The following is a 17,131-nucleotide window of genomic DNA, read 5'->3' on the forward strand; positions in this document are numbered from 1 at the left end:
TTTGTCTTTTTGCCATTTCTTGGGCTGCTCCTGCAGCATATGGAAGTTCCCAGGCTAGGGGTTCAATCAGAGCTGTAGCTGCCTGCCAATGCCACAGCCACAGTGTTGCAGGATCGGAGCTGCGTCTGCAACCTGCATCACAGCTCATGGCAACGCCAGATCCTTAATCCACTGAGCAAGGCCAGGGATCGAACCCTCAACCTCATGGTTCCTAGTGGCATTCGTTAACCACTGAGCCATGACAGGAGCTCCATTAATAGTATTTATTAATTCTTCCAATCCATGAACACAATATCTTTCCATTTATTTAGGTATTCTTTACTTTTAAATATTTTGTATTTTTCAAAGTGTATATTTTACACTTCTTTTGTTAAGTTTATTCTTAAGTATTATACTCTTTTGAGATTTTATTTTATTTTATTTTATTTTATTTTTTTTATTTATTTTTATTTTATTTTATTTTATTTTATTTTTTTGTCTTTTTGCCATTTCTTGGGCCGCTCCTGCGGCATATGGAGGTTCCCGGGCTAGGGGTGGAATCGGAGCTGTAGCTGCCAGCCTACGCCAGAGCCACAGCAACGCAGGATCCGAGCCGCATCTGCGACCTACACCACAGCGCACGGCAACGCCGGAACCTCAACCCACTGAGAAAGGCCAGGGATCGAACCCGCAACCTCATGGTTCCTAGTCAGATTCGTTAACCACTGCGCCACGACGGGAACTCCCTCTTTTGAGATTTTATAAATGAAATTTTAAAAATTTTATTTTCCATTTATTGGAAGTATAGAGAAATACAATTTCTTTTTGTGAATTAATCTTGTACCCCGCAACCTTGCTGAACTCATTTATTAGCTCTAAAAAGTTTGTGTGTGTGTATTTCTTAGGATTTAATATACTCAAGAGTGTAATCTGAAATACATGTAATTTTAATTCTTCCTTTTCAATCTGAAAGCATCATATCTTTTTTCTGGTCTGCTTGCCCCAGTTAGAATCGTGAATAACACAAGAGGCCAAAGTGGACATTTTGACTTAAGGGGAAAATCTTTCAGTCTTTTACCATTGACTATATGATTAACTGTGGGTTTTTCATAGATGCCTTTTATTGGGTTGAGGAATTTCCTTTCCTTGTTGAGTTTTTTGGTTTGTTTGTTTTTTGTTTTGCTTTTAGTGACAAAAGGGTGTTGGATTTTGTCAAATGCTTTTCTATGTCTATTGAATGAGCATTAAAAAAATTGTCCTTTATTCTATTAATACAGTGTAATACATTGATCTGTTGATATATTGAATCAAATTTTTTTTTTTTTTTGTCTTTTTGTTATCTTAGGGCTACACCCGTGGCATATGGAGGTTCCCAGGCTAGGGGTCTAATTGGAGCAGTAGCTGCCAGCCTATGCCAGAGCCACAACAATGCCAGATCCCAGCCGCGTCTGACCTGCACCATAGCTCATGGCAACGCCAGATCCTTAACCCACTGAGCAAGGCCAGGGATCAAACCCACAACCTCATGGTTCCTAGTCGGATTCATTTCTGCTGTGCCATGACGGGAATTCCTGAATCAGTTTTACATTTCTCAGATACATCACTTTGTCATGGTGTATAATCATTTTTATATGTTGAATGCAGCTTGCTAATATTTCATTGAGAATTTTTGCATTTATATTTTCGAATGTAATATTAGTCTATAGTTTTCTTGTGCTATCTTTGTCTGGTTTTAGAATAATTCTCGTAGTGTTCCCCTCTTCCTATTTTTGGGAAGAATTTGTGAGGGATTTGTGTTAATTTTCTTCTTTAAACATTTGGTAAAATTTACTTGTGAAGCCATTTTGTTCTGGGCTTTTCTTTGTGGGAAATGTTTTGATTATAATTCAATTTTTTGATTTGTCCTATGTTCAGATTTTCTATTTCTTCTTGACTCAGTTTACTTAGACTGTGTCTTTTTAGGAGTTTATCCATTTCACCTAGTTATCAATTTGTCAGCATGTAATTGTTCATAGGATTTCCTTAAAATCTTTTTTATTTCTGTAAGACTAAATAATGTCCCCCTTTTCACTCCTGATTCAGCAATTCGAGCATTTTCTCTCTTTCTCTCTCTCTCTCTCTTTTTTTTTTTTTTTTTTTTTTTGGTCTTTTTGCCATTTCTTGGGAGGCTCCTGTGGCATATGGAGGTTCCAAGGCTAGGGGTTGAATTGGAGCTGCAGCCGCTGGCCTATGTCAGAGCCACAGCAACATGGGATCCGAGCTGCATCTGCAACCTACACCACAGCTCACGGCAATGCTGGATCCTTAACCCACTGAGCAAGGCCAGGGATTGAACCCTCAACCTCATGGTTCCTAGTTGAATTTGTTAACCACTGAGCCACAACGGGAACTCCGAGTATTTTCTCTTTTTTATTAGTCACTTCACCTAGAGGTTTGTTGACTTTGTTGATATTTTCAAAGAACTGACTTTTGGTTCTGTTGATTTTGTCTATTTTTAAATTATCTATTTTACTCATTTCTATGCTAATATTTATTATTTCCTTCATTTTTCTCACTCTGGGTTTAATTTAATCTTTCTTTTCTAGTCTCTTACGGTAAAAGTGTAGGTTACTGACTAGGGATTTTTCTTCATTTTTGAGTTAAGCATTTACAGTTATAAATTTTATTCTGAGCACTACTTTCATTGCATCCCATACATTTTGGTATGTTATGCTGTAGTGTGTGTGGGGGTATGTTGTGTTTTGAGTGTGTGTGTGTGTGTGTGTTGTGTTTTATCTCAAAATGTTTTCCATCTCCTTTGTGATTTCTTCTTTGACTCATTGGTTGTTTGAGGTGTGACAAAAGGAAGTTGATTTCTAATTTACTTCCATTGTGGCCATACATGTGTTGATTTCAATCCTTTTACATTTATTGAGTCTTGTTTTATGGCCTATATATATGATCTATCCTGGAGAATATTCCATCTGCACTTGAAAAGAATGGATATTCTTCTATTGTTAAATGAAGTGTTCAATAGATATGTTAGGTTGAGTCGGTCTGTAGTGTCGTTCAAACTTTCTATTTCCTTGCTAATCTTCTGTCTAGTTGCTCTATTCATTTTTTAAAGTGGAGTATGGAAGTTGAATTTATCTTTTCAGTTCTGATAGTTTTGCTGAGGTATTTTGGAGCTCGGTTGTTCTGGCACATGTATTTATAACAGTACAGATTCAGATTAGGAATGTGTCAAGTCATGTCAGGCAAAGCAACTGTATGCAGACTCAGTTTCAGAGCTGGAGCCCACCTTGGTCTTTATCTAGCACTGTTACAGATGAGAAAAAACTGGGATACACAAAACTTAAATGAATTTCCAAAGTGATAGAGATACCAGTCATTGCTAGAGGCAGGGTTAGAATTAAGGTCTTCTGACTCATAGACACTCATCTCAACTAATGCCCAATAGCAGCCAAGAGCTATTTTTTGAAAAGTATACATACATTACCTTATTACTAACCCTAGACAATGATCTTTTTCAGTGTTAAGAGACAGATGAAAAGCTATTTGTCCAGTTTTCCTAATGGAGAATTTTATAGAGTCAATATTCAAAAATCTTAAACAGGCACTACATGGGGAAAGAATGTGGCTAAATGATAATAATGGATTTTATGTTTCTGATGGAAAACCTGAATTTTTAAAATACTAGATAAAAGGCAAAATTCAGACTAACCTGTGTCAAAATAATGAAATGTAATGGAAAAGTAATCAAGGTATTAAATAGTTCTTGCAATCCAGACATGTTACGTCAAGAAAGATTTTAACCTCAAAAAAAAAAAAAGTTTAAAATTATTGTTGGAGTTCCCATTGTGGCACAGTGGAAATGAATCCGACTAGGAACCATGGTGTTGCGGGCTCGATCCCTGGCCTCTCTCAGTGAGTTAAGGATCTGGCATTGCCGTGAGCTGAGGTGTAGGTCAGAGACGTGGGTCGGGTCTGACATTGCTGTGGTGTAGGTTGGGGGCAACAGCTCCGATTAGATCCCCATCCTGGGAACCTCTATATGCTGTGGGTGTGGCCCTAAAAAGACAAAAGACAGATAAATAAATAAATAAATAAATAAATAAATAATAAAATTATTGTCAACTATTGATTTGCATTAGTGGCTTCTTTTTTGGTTGCTTGTTTGTTTTCAGCAGAACTTAAGATCTTTGGGCTAGCAAAAGCCAATTAACTCTAGATTAGGGATGAATTTTTCTACTAGGAAAGAAAAAAGACAAAAATATATAAAACAAATGTTTTGAAGAAGAAGAAGTTTCGAAGTAGCATTAACTTTGATTTATTTCCCAATGTGTCTGTGAATCTTTCTCTTAAAGTTCATTTTGTTTTCAACAGTCTATGATTTCAATTAAATACATTAAAATTGGTAGTGATTTAAATGTCAAATACTTTTTGTATCCTTTTCTCTGTTTATTTTCATAGCCACTTAAGTATAGTTATTGGCCTGATGTAACTTAGGGTGTGTCTTTTTTTATTCCGTAAGTTAAATAGCCTTTTTTCCTAGAGGTGTGGATTTAAACTAAAGTCGTTACGTTTCATGCATGGCTCACAGTTGTATTTCTTTTCTTAAACTATATTTTTTATACTTTTTAAAAATTTTTTTTGTCTTTTTTTTTTGCTATTTCTTTGGGCCGCTTCCGCGGCATATGGAGGCTCCCAGGCTAGGGGTCGAATTGGAGCTGTAGCCACAGGCTTACGCCAGAGCCACAGCAACGCGGGATCCGAGCCGCATCTGCAACCTACACCACAGCTCACGGCAACGCCGGATCCTTAACCCACTGAGCAAGGGCAGGGACCAAACCCGCAACCTCATGGTTCCTAGTCGGATTTGTTAACCACTGCGCCACGATGGGAACTCCTATACTTTTTTTTTAATCTTAGGCACATAATTCAGATTTGAATTTGCCAGAGTTCACCAATATTTCTATATTCCCTTGCTTTTGTACACTAGCAATTATTTTCCCAAAGTGATTTGTTTGCTATACTGGCATTCTCCTTTGGTGATCATTTGTAAGAACCCAAATGGACAATGAGAAAGCCCAGTAAACTTAGGACTTTGGGGGAAATTTGGCTGAGATTGAAGGTGTGTAAATAAAGGATTACCTTTCGTTTATTCAACAAATATTACATGTTGCTCCCCATCATTCAAGTGTTAGCAAAACTGACAGTTTCTGGCCTTATGGAGCTTATGTTGTAGTTATGGGGAAAAGATAATAAAGAAATAAACAAATAAATACATGGGACTGGTGTTAATAAGTTCTAAAAAGAAAAATAAAGCAGGTCAGGGGAATAATATTTAAACAGAATGTATGTTTAGGGAAGGCCTTTCTGATAAGTCATTGATCTGAAATCTGAATAAAGTGAAAAGTGAGCTGTATGGCCATAGGATGAAAAAACAAGTCTTTGAGGTAGGAGTTGTCTGGGTGAATTCAAGGAGCAACACAGAGGCCAGTGTGGCTGGAGATGGAAGAGGGGAACCAGCAGATGAAAGCAGAGAGGTAACAGAACCAGGTCATTTAGGGCCTTGCCACACATGGTAAGAACTCCCAGTTTTCTTTGAGTTGGGTAAGAGCCTTGGAGATTTTGAGCAGATCAGTGACAAGATCTAATTTAGGCTTTAAAAGGATCACACTTTTTTTTTTTTTTTCTTTCCAGAAAACACAATGTGGCGGGATAGAAGCAGAGAGACAAATAAGGAAACTATTATTCCAGGCAACTGGAATGGTACTGGTTTTGACCATAATGGTAGAAGGAGAAGTTCCAGCGGGTAAATACTAAGTACTGTTAGTTTGGATTGGTGAGAGGGAAATGGACATGTAAAGCAGCCAAGGGACTTTTCTTACTTTTAGTTTTGTTTGTTTATAGAATTTACGGGAATGATGTAAAGATTTACAGTAAAATGACACGTGACTATTCATGTGTTCATTTAGTCAGTCATACTTGACCAGATTAAGAAAGAAAAATATTGCCAATACCATAAAACCCTCTGTGATCTCCTTCCTTATCTCCCCCCCACCACCTCCCAGACTAACCGTTGTCCTGCCTTGTTTTGATCATTCTTTTATGCTTCTTTATAGATTTGCCAATTAGGTATATATATATAAATTCTATGACAAGCACAAACCTAGCTGTGCAGAGAAAGGAAAATACCGCCACTATGAGACAGAGGCTTCTGGCAGAAGATGAGTGACCAGAACTGTGTGATCACAATGGGACTTCAGCCTTTCTGAAAGCTTCCAAGGTCCCTCACCTGGTGCAGTCTTTGGGTGTGGTCTTGAGTGTATCTTGGGAAGCATTGGGCTGCCTTACTGGAGCTGGGTCAGCAAGCAGGACTTTATTGGGAGCTAGGTTCTAGATGTTTAGCAGGAAAATGAGAGGGGGGTAAGTGGCTCTTTATTTTTGGCTTCTAAGCTGAGCACTGCTGCTAAGCGTTGGAGCTTACCTTCAGTTCTCAGGAGCAGGTTGAAGCAGAACACTTCTATGGAGTGAATTGAGTATCTTCAGCTGATCTAGGCTGCAGGGCATGGAGTAGGGAGTCGTAACTTACTCAGCACGTAGTTGGGAGAAGCCAAGTATAATTAAAGTTCAGACTGCCTCACCAAGGCATTCTCAACTCTTTTTTTTTTTTTTTTGTTGTTGTTGTTGTTGTTGTTGTTGTTGTTGTTGCTGTTGTTGCTATTTCTTGGGCCGCTCCCTCGGCATATGGAGGTTCCCAGGCTAGGGGTTGAATCGGAGCTGTAGCCACCGGCCTACGCCAGAGCCACAGCAACGCGGGATCCGAGCCACGTCTGCAACCTACACCACAGCTCACGGCAACGCCGGACCGTTAACCCCCTGAGCAAGGGCAGGGACCGAACCCGCAACCTCATGGTTCCTAGTCGGATTCGTTAACCACTGCGCCACGACGGGAACTCCGCATTCTCAACTCTTGATGAAAAGGAGACATGATCGTAGAGTCTTCAGTGTGGACCTGTATCATTTTTTAAATTGCTGTAGTTCATTTACAATGTTTTGTCAATTTTCTGCTGTACAGCAAAGTGACTCTTGTATGACATTGTTCCAATCTTAACTAATTTCTTTCTCCTTCCAGTATAGCTCTCATCCTGGTATCTCCCTTCACTGACTTTCTTGAGGTTCCTTCAGTTTTATCCTGTGTTTTTTGAGATTTGAGCTTCACTCTACCATTTTATATTCTTTCATAATCATTTAGTTTAACCAATATACAATTTCTTGATGCTCTCTATTCCTTCTTATATCTTTATTTTTCTATCTGGGACCGTTTCCTTTTTGTCTGAGATCACTCTTCAGAATTTCTTTGGTGCATGTCTGCTAATGGTCAGTGCTTTTGGAGTTCTTTTTCCTATTGTAAAAATGTCTTCATTTTATCTTTATTCTGCACTGAGAATCAGCCATATTTAAAAAAATTTTTTTCTTGTAAACATTTATTGACCTTCACCTGACTTTCTTTTTTCCAGTGTTATTTGTTTGAACCAATTTGGCCCTGCGTGACTGGCTCTTTTGTGCCACATTCAGCCATCTGGCTCTACTGAAATGGGAACTTTGGCATCTTTTCATCATTCCCATCCTCCTTCTTTCCTGGCTTGCCCTGTTCCATATGGAGGGTTTACCTCCTGATCTTTTAGACTTTCCTGTCTTTCTCTTCCCCTTACCTTTTGACCTCACCTCACATTCTCCTTTTTGGTGGTCTTGCTCTGTTCCTTCAGAACACGCTTGACACAGTTTCTTGGCAAAGCTCTCGACTCCCTCCTTGATTGTTACATAAGTTCGCTTCCAGCTCTTCTGCATCTAGCCACTCTGGATACATCTCTCCAGGCTTAGATCCTGGAGGCTAAGATTCAAGTACAGTTTCTATAGGTATAACTTTTGGTAGGTTGGTTTAAAAATTCAGATTCTGGTTGATGATACATTTAATTTAAAAAGGGTAGAGAGGATCTTGGGGTGGTTAGGAGAAATTCCTTTGCAATTTATCAAGGTAGAAATGTAAACATTACTTAGAAAAAAAATGAAATCCCAACACATATATACAACCTTATTTCAGTGGATATAAATTTTACCTGGAATTTGTCTTTTTGTCTTTTTAGGGATGCACCGGCGGCATATGGAGGTTCCCAGACTAGGGGTCTAATTGGAGCTGTAGCCATCAGCCTACGCCAGAGCCACAGCAACATTGGATCTGAGCCAAGTCTGTGACCTACACCACAGCTCATGGCAACGCCAGATCCTTAATCCACTGAGCGAGGCCAGGGATCAAACTCACATCCTCATGGATGCTAGTCAGGTTTGCTAACCATTGAGCCATGATGGAAACACCTTATCAGTAATGTTTAGGCTATTTTCCTGTATTAGGGGTTTAGGGCAATGTTTCATAATTTTTAAGTCTCACTATAAACAAGCAAAAATTTTTTCTTAGAATAATTAGCTATGATTATACCTTGCAAATTTATTGAATCATTGTAACTAGAAGGTGAGTTGGTAAAGGGAAAGACACATCATCAAATAATTTTCACATTGGAGTTCTCATTGTGGCACAGTGGAAATGAATCCTACTAGGAACCATGAGGTTGTAGGTTTGATCCCTGGCCTCGTTCAGTGGGTTAAGGATCCGGCGTTGCTATAAGCTGTGGTGTAGGTCACAAATGTGGCTTGGATCTGGCATTCTTGTGACTGTGGCATAGGCTGGCAGCTGTAGCTTTGATTTGACCCCTAGCCTGGGAACCTCCATATGCCACAGTGTGGCCCTAATAATAATAATAATAATAATTTTCAAATTGTTGCAAATGAATTAAAATTTGGTCTAAAACGTATTATTCAGAGTACTGTTATAATCTATTTGATAGTAAATTTATTTGACTGATTGAATGCTTTTAAATAAAAGCTAATTTCTTTTGAGAAAAGTATACTACCAAGAAAGTAACTTTTATAGCAGGTGTGAAAAAAAAGTTGCAACTCAGTTTGTGGCTCTGGTTTTCCATGTGTTTGAAGGGATTGCTTTACTGGTCTGGATCTCACTTTCCTCAGCTCTAATAAGGGGAGACTAATTGTTGCAAAGTGTTAGGAGAAGCTCACATGGAAGATAGCTATCCAAGTTGAAATAATAACCAGACATTTTACTACATTTATGTTCATCTGATTTTGAAATTTGTGCTCTTTTTCCAGTTTATAGAGGAAACACCATCTACATATTTCATCCTGTTGTGATGAATTATAAGAAGGGATGTGGAAATCAGCTCTGAATTTCCTTTCCTTTTGCTGTGTGTAAACCAGTCTTTAATGTTATTGCCCTGTTGTTTTTGTGGTTTCCTTTCCTCTACGTCAACCACATTCGTGTGAAGGGCCTTCTCCAAGATTAAACATTTGCCTCATTGGCAGCACTTCTGAATTTTCATCTGCCAGACTCTTCATATACAGACTACATAAAGCCACTTTTTTTCCCAACTGAAAACCTGATGATATCCTGGCACCTCATCACTGTCAGGATCTTGACAGAGGAGCCAGGCAACTGTTGCAATGCAGTACTGAATATGAAGATAAATTTTTTTTTTTTTGTCTTTTTGCCATTTCTTGGGCTGCTCCCGTGGCATATGGAGGTTCCCAGGCTAGGGGTCTAATCGGAGCTGTAGCTGCCAGCCTATGCCAGTGCCATAGCAACGTGGGATCCGAGCCGCATCTGCAACCTACACCACAGCTCACGGCAACGCCGGATCCTTAACCCACTGAGCAAGGGCAGGGATCGAACCCGCAACCTCATGGTTCCTAGTCGGATTCATTAACCACTGAGCCACGATAGGAACTCCTGAAGATGAAATTGTTATGTGGGGAAGGAAGTGGAAGAGTACTAAAGCAAAGTTCTTCCTATTAATATGAAAGAGAAATCCTTTTTATCCAAAAGTCTGATTGGACAGAGAAATGGTATTGGTAATAATAAGACAGATGCAGAAGTCAGGCAAACTGAGAACAGTGGGTGTATCTGGGGTATTCCTCTAGTCAAGAAAGCCACTGCACTTTTGGAAACTGGAGATGGTCTCTGAACTTGTGAGGCTAGTGCTGCAGCTGGGAGGCTTAATCTGTGGGCTCTGCGGTATATGGAGAATGTGTTTGATTAGTTTCCCCACTTGGGGTTGAAGAAGGGGGCATAAAAAGAATATGATTGAACTACACTGAAAGTACCAGTTGAGTTCTGGGGAATAAATCTTAGGTTGCATTTAGATTCTAGAGAATTTCCCTGTTGGAGTCTTTTGCTACAGAAAAAGTTTGATTTTTTGAAATTTTCAGTATATGAAAAGCATACAGAATGTTTTAGTGCCTCCATAAACATTTGCAAGTCTCCTATCAATCCCCTCCCCACATCTCCAGGAATCTGACACCAGCTTTGCCATTTGGGAAAATAATATGGAAAGAAGCATGATAATGATCTTCAAGACCTTATTATATCCTTGACCACCAAGAGATGCTAGTTAGAAATAGCTTTGATAAAGCACAGATCTGAAATCCCACTTTTTCATTTGAAAGAAACTTGGGTAGAAGCCTATTAATAAAGCTTATTTCTTTTATCCACCTTCCCTAGTAAGTTCAAGAACTCCATAGACATTTTTTCTCACAGCATACCCAAGCAATAACATAGCCTAATACCAAGGGTATCCTCATGTGTGTAGATCTTATTTCTGTGGGTGTATAACTAGCCCAAGGCCACCCAGGATCTTGGAGGAGAAATTGGGACCAAGCCAGAGCCCTGATCTTAAAGTTTGTACAAATAACTTTCAGCAGCAACCTTAAAACTTGTGGACAGATGATGCAAGATATTCTTATGGGAAAGAAACAAAAGGGCGGTAATACAGCCAGGTACTTTCTTTGTGCAAAGAGTGCCCAAGTAGATTATTTTGTTGGACTCGGGAGACCTGAATTCTCGAACTAATTCTGTTACTATCTAGCTGGTGCTGGACAAACCACTTAGTTGTTTCGCGACTCAGTTTACTCATTCGAAAAGGAGCTTGGTGATGCTTGTCTATCTCTTGGAATAGGGCTATTCTGAGGATTCAAGGAAATCGTGTGAAAAATGAAGTATTGTGATATTCGGCCTTGGCACCATATTAGATAAGGGCAATGTATTTTGCTTTGAATAGGTTCTTGGTGAAGTCCACAAATGAATAAGGAATTGCAGAATTGAAGCAGGAGGAGGAGCCCTTGCTAATGATGGGAAACCAAGGCCCAGAGGACTTAGCCAGCTTTCATACCTTGTTCATGGCAGGGTCCCTTGTCATACCCGCACGTCCCTGACTCCTGTTTTATTGCTCTTCCTAATATAACACATTACATCCCTTAGGCACCAGCATGGCAACTTATTTCCTAGATGCAAAATTAAATAACACTGAATTCTGGCTACAGGTAATATTTTTAAAAAGGTTTTAAAATTACCTCTATGAGCTATTTTAAACTATCTTATCCCCCCCTTTCTTTTTTTCTTTTCTCCTATAGCTCAGCCCTCAGAGAAATACTTTAAACACAGGCATGAAGAAACAAACATTTACTGTAAATTAATTACTGTTTCCATTTCAAAAAGTTGTGAAAGGTTTATAGAACTCCCCAAGATTTACTGGAGTTGGTTTCTAAGAATATTTTCCTATAATTATAAACATGCAATTATAGGAGTGGTTGGGAGGATAAAGATTATTTCAAACTTTTTTCCCCTCTTGTTTCTTTCTAAGGGCACAAAATCCCATATCAACAACACATTGTTTGTTATTAAAAAATATTAATGTAACATTAAAAGATGTTAGTCAGAATAGGAAATGCAAATCTTGTAAATGCAATAAATCCACATTTATCAGAGTCAGGACTATATATGCTTATTTAATTTTGAATATTCTGTAAATTACATACAGAAGATTTGAAGAGGAATCAAGGAAAAGTACTCATTTCAAGCCAAACTAGAAGCAAAATATATTTGAAACATTCAGAAATGTTCATTTTCAGTTAGGTTCTACCTAAATTTAGGAGAGCCAGATACAGTTTCTAACCATCACTGATAAAAATTCATCTCGTTAAACCTTTTTTTAGCTCAATGAATCATATGCCAGTTTTGAGTCTTGATCATGAGGTGATTTTGAACACAGTAATAATGGCTCCTTAGTCCTATTCAAACTACATTCAAGCAATTGTTTTATGCTTGATGACAATATCATGTAACACTGGCAAATTAAGAGACACTAATTCAAATTTAAAAAAAGAAAGGAAGGAAGAAAAACAAGCTAGAAACGTTGGAATTTCTTTGTTTAAAGCTGTGAAGGAAAACACACAATAAGACATTTATAACCACCACTCCATTATTCAAAACATTGCTTCTTGGATGGATCTGACTCAGTCACGAAGTGAGTTCGGCAGGACAACTCCCTTTGGCAAGGCAAGAAGAAGGGAAAATAAGCCAGTGTTCACAAAGGCATTTCACAAATGAAGATCATACTATAGAGGTATTTATTTAAAATGTATATATTCTGAGCCCTTTTAAAAATATGTTGAATCTACAAGTGTTTTGTCTGTGCTGTGTTGAACCCCACAATCTGAGAGTTCAGTTGGCCACACCACGGCATTTAAGACCCTATTCTGCCAAGGTGAGCACATTCATCTTCATTCTTGATTTTTACCTCCTCAGGAAAAGCCACAACATAGTCAGCACCTGGGGCAGAAGGTGGCTAGATGGCCACCATCTGCTGTCACCTAATTGACCAAAGTACATGGAATCTTTAGGAATGTAGAAGCAGAGTGAAGGTGGATATTAGCAACACCTTTGGGATATTTCCATGATTTTCTTCATTAGCTGCTAGAAGCAAATTCCAGAGAGAGTAGACATAAACTAGCAGTAAAATGGGTGGCGATAACGTCCTGGGCTGAATACAGTCTGAAAGGCCCCATTTCTAGATGGAGGGTTTTATATGCCACTTGGGAGTTCTTTGGCATTCTTTTGAAAAATGAACTCATTCTCAGTGTTCTGAGGCACTTGTTCCTTGACCCAATTGAAATCAGCCTTGGAGACTTCATTTTCTGTTTTGGTTAGCTCTCTGGACTTTGGTTTAGGATACAGTAATGAATCGGCTTGATTATGGCATACAGAGTTTGGAGTGAGAAATAAAATAACAAGTTTTGCCAGAACCAAGTGTGTAATTTTAGAAGAATGACAGTGTGTCCATTTGGAGGTACCAAGATCCCACCATATGCATGGTCTGCATATTTGGAAGATAAAGAAGGAATAATTGATATGGGAAAGAGAGGCAAATCTAGAGAAACAAGTCAACACTGAAGTTGCTTCTGGGAGTGAGGACCACCAATTGATAGCAGACCCTGTCATGTTTCCTTAATTTGCTACTCTAAATTTCATAGCAAAAGGTTCCGAAGGAGCTAGGAACCAGATCACCAGGGTTTTCTGGTTATTTATTCTGGTTTTGATGAATTCTGGAAGGTATACTTAGCATCACAAACCTCTATGACACAGATATTTCCTCCATGTTTATGGAAGAGGTGCGTCATAATTTGGGTTCTCCAAAAACAGCCTCTGAGATTTACGTACGGTAAATGCGTTGGGAAGTGCTCTTGGCAACTGTACTGTTGAGGCGCAAGGAAAGCAGGATTAGGCAGAGAAGAAGCTGAATTATAATGCTCTTGCAATAAAAGTCTTGGCTATTCCTACTGGGAGCTATAAAGCTGGAGTAGTCCTTGAGAGTTATTCCAAATTGGGGTGAGGGCATCGCTTCTGAATAAAACCTGGTCACAGAATGCACAAAGAAAAGATTTTTATCCCTATTGGGCAGATATAGGAAAAATAAAGGTAAAGTAAATGCCCCATGTTACACAGCTTCTAAGCAGAATAGCTGGGGGCTGTCCCTATTGCTGCTGAATTCCAGCCCCATGGTCACAGCCAGATTAATACATCACCCCTGGCAGAAGAGGACAGAGTGTGGTCTCCCATTTGAGCACTGACTTAAGAAGCAACTAAACTAAGAAGTAAAAATCTCCGAGTTTTTTTTTTTTTTTTGTCTTTTTGCCTTTTCTAGGGCCACTCCCGCGGCATATGGAGGTTCCCAGGCTAGGGGTCCAATTGGAGCTTTAGCCACTGGCCTACGCCAGAGCCACAGCAATGCAGGATCCGAGCTGCGTCTGTGACCTACACCACAGCCCATGGCAACGCCGGATCCTTAACCCACTGAGCATGGGCAGGGATCGAACCCGCAACCTCATGGTTCCTAGTCGGATTTGTTAACCACTGAGCCATGACGGGAACTCCCAAAAAACTCTGAGATTTTTAAAAATTATCTGATATGCGTATCTTTTGGTTTTATGTAAAAGTAATAGCACATACTTTATTAAAATTTATTTTTATTGATAAAATTTTTGAACAATTTTCTTTGCCACTAAAATTTTCTTTTACAATTTTGTTAACTTATGGTCTAATAGAACTTCAAATAATACTTTTCTTTTGGTCTCATGTTTATCTTTTATTTAAAATAAGCCAGAAATCCATCACAATGTTTGTACTGCTCTCCTGTGAGTTAAGGTACATCATAATAAACAGCAAACATATAAAACATTGGGCTTTTGTAGTTTAGAGTTTTCTACATACTCCACACAGAAGCTTTGTGAGTTTGAGTAACTATAGCCAGAGCATAAATGTGGAATCTATGGTTCTGAGAGGTTCTGAGATTTGTCTGAGGTTATATCGTCCAAGCAGGTGATCCAAGTCTGCCTTTCCCTTTTTGGGATATGAATATCCCATGTGCTCCTTATACCCTGCCTCACCCTAAGAAACATTCCTTCATGGCTCCGCTATATCTAGGAAGTCACGTGTTGTACTACGTGAGTCAATGGAAGAACCAGGGCCAGTGTATTTTCAATGCAAGGGGTGCAGCCAAAACCTCTGCAAAGACGCATTGCGACTCTGATCTCTCATGAGCTCTTAAGAAAAACAATTTCTCTGGGAAGGCATTAAGAGTTTCAAAAGAACTCCTTATCTATTTTCTTTGGATGAACTCTGTTTTTAGTCAACGTGATTGGGCTTGGGTACTACATTAGAACCAGTAAACAGAAAATACTGATCCTGCAATACTGTGAGAAGCATGAAACAGGCTTCCATAAATGGATTCTAGTTACTTAAAGATTTCTTAATTATTATTTGAAAGGGATCCAGCTAAAACAGCATTTGCTTGGATTCTTGGGTCAACAATTTCACTTCTAGTGGCAGAAAACATACAACATAAAAAGACTATGTCTAATTTTTTTAAACTTTCTTTTCCTCTTTGGTCACTTAGCCAAAGTGAGTTCTTGGAAAATATTCTCCACATGCTCACGTGTGGAGAAAATGTGTGTGTATGTATGTGTGTGTGTGTGAGAGAGAGAGGGAGAGAGTGCGAGAGAGGGAGGAAGGGAGGGAGAGAGGGAGGAAGGGAGGGAGAGAGGGAGAGGACAAGTGAATTAGGTACAGCTGGATGTATTATAGCAGGAAGCATGGCTTGTTCAATAGACCAAACCTGTTAGGAACAGCTTTGAGACTGGCTGAGGTTTGGTTTGGGCTGCCTACTAAGTGCTGTTTTAGTAATGTGTGTATCACGTGGTGAATGTTGGGAGATGGATAAGGATGGAAATACTGATCCAGGCTGTGATACTGCTCTGGCAGGAATCAGGCTCTGTCTTCTTCAGAGAGGTTGTCTCACACAGTACCAATGGCCATGGCACATGCAGGGCCATGCCATATATATTGGGGACAATGACCAAAGATATGTTGCCGTCAGTAATTAAGGTAGACCTTTTTATTTTTATTTTATTTTATTTTATTTTTTTGGTCTTTTTGCCATTTCTTGGGGCGCTCCTATGGCATATGGAGGTTCCCAGGCTAGGGGTCGAATCGGAGATGTAGCCTCCGGCCTACACCAGAGCCACAGCAACACAGGATCCAAGCTGTGTCTGCAGCCTATACCACAGCTCACGGCAACGCCGGATACTTAACTTGCTGAGCAAGGCCAGGGATCGAACCTGCAACCTCATGGTTCCTAGTCGGATTCGTTAACCACTGCACCACGATGGGAACTCCAAGGTAGACATTTTTAGAGCAGATGGACAGCACAGGAAGGGCAATTGACAGTTTCTAAGTTCTACAGAGGGACTTGAGTTTACAACGAAAGCATTCTTGGTAGAGATTGAAATGTCCATGGTTATGCATATAAAATTACTAGATATTGTTAAGAATTAAGAGCACCAACTTTACTAAATAACCCAGGAAATAAAATACCAGCATTTGACAGTCATTTTAAAGAGAATGATTAGGTCCTGGAAATTGAGGGCCACAGAAAATTTTCAGAGCTGGACCAAAAAATTGTGTTGTAGATTATAGTATCAAAAACTTTAAAAATGTCGTGAACTTGATTGAGCAATTGTTTCTAGGAATTTATCCTAAATAAATTGTTAAAAATATGTGTAATTAACTCTAAGAATTGTCTTTGAATCTGAAAGAGAATTGATGTGGGTACATGTATAACTGAATCACTTAGTTGTACAGCAGGAATGATCACAACCTTGTAACTCTACTTCAAAAAACTTAAAAAAAAATGAAACAAATTTACAAAGAAAAAAAGAATTGTCTTTGAAACTTCTTGTCAGTTAAAAATTGGAATAAATAAAATATTGAAAGACAGGAATTTGTTAAATAGGTTGTTGTAAATCCATGTAATATAATCAGGTTTAGTCATTAAATATGAGATTGAAATATATCTTATATTTATACATAAATGTAAATATATATATATTACTTTGAAACATTTCAAACACACAGAAAAGTTGAAAGAAGAGTGCACTCAGATCTGTTAATAACTTGCCATGCATTCTTTTTCTCTCCCCGTCTCTCTCTGTAGATGCACATTCTTTCCTTTTGCTCACTCTACTGAGCGCAGGCTACCAATATCATGACGGTGTACCTCTTAGAGCTTCATCACACCTCTCCCAAGAGTAAGAGTATTTTCTCTTCCACAACACTGTTACCACACCTAGGAAAATCATCATTAATTCAATAACACTGTTCACAAACATATTTAAATTTTCCTGAAGAATTTCTTTATTATTCTTT

General features: G+C 38.8%; 1 long non-coding RNA gene across 8 annotated transcripts in view; it reads left to right on the forward strand.

Moving 5' to 3' along the window:
- Positions 1-17,131, forward strand: part of LOC110260189 (uncharacterized) — a 335,979-nt gene that overhangs the window by 50,992 nt on the left and 267,856 nt on the right. For 2 of the 8 annotated variants that reach the window (XR_014839663.1, XR_014839649.1), the window contains exon 5: positions 5,665-5,776. The exons of the other annotated variants lie outside the window; for them this stretch is intronic. This is a non-coding gene — a long non-coding RNA (uncharacterized LOC110260189). The remainder of the gene's footprint in view (positions 1-5,664; positions 5,777-17,131) is intronic. 8 annotated transcript variants of the gene reach the window in all.

Source organism: Sus scrofa, chromosome 1 (genome assembly GCF_054392235.1).
Source record: "Sus scrofa isolate SSC_HxYL_T2T_F1_AM1 chromosome 1, Sscrofa_HxYL_maternal_Yorkshire_Landrace_v2.0, whole genome shotgun sequence".
In the NCBI taxonomy this organism is placed as follows: domain Eukaryota; kingdom Metazoa; phylum Chordata; class Mammalia; order Artiodactyla; family Suidae; genus Sus; species Sus scrofa.